Genomic DNA, 370 nt, shown 5'->3' with positions numbered 1-370 from the left:
GTACCGATCAGTGTTGGGACAGTAAACAGTAGAAATAGCAGCGTTGTCTGCTCTGAGGTCACTTCCTGAACGATGCGTTCAGGGACTGTTTCCTCTGATGAAGAACCAACGTCTCCGTCCATGTTGTTCACATCACATTGCTGAAGGAGACGACACAGTGGACGGAACCTCTGACTGGAACGCCTGTACCCGTGTGTGTGTGTGTGTGTGTGTGCGCTCTAGGATCCGACCGCCTCCTGTCACCGACTCCGACCTCAGAACTCTTATCACTGAAATGTTCTAATGGAGGAGGTTGACCTCAGAGAAGGACGTGGGCTCCACCTGAGCTGACCCCCACCCCCCCCCCGCACCCTCCCGCGCACCACCCCAC

The 370-nt window shown here is 55.9% G+C and overlaps 1 long non-coding RNA gene across 2 annotated transcripts in view; it reads right to left on the bottom strand.

Moving 5' to 3' along the window:
• LOC107989318 (uncharacterized) overlaps positions 1–370 on the bottom strand; it is an 8,627-nt gene that overhangs the window by 5,122 nt on the left and 3,135 nt on the right. The gene's annotated exons all lie outside the window — the stretch shown is intronic.

Source organism: Cynoglossus semilaevis, chromosome 12, assembly GCF_000523025.1.
Source record: "Cynoglossus semilaevis isolate Cse_v1.0 chromosome 12, Cse_v1.0, whole genome shotgun sequence".
Lineage (NCBI taxonomy): Eukaryota > Metazoa > Chordata > Actinopteri > Pleuronectiformes > Cynoglossidae > Cynoglossus > Cynoglossus semilaevis.
This window is presented reverse-complemented; position numbering and strand designations above follow the sequence as displayed.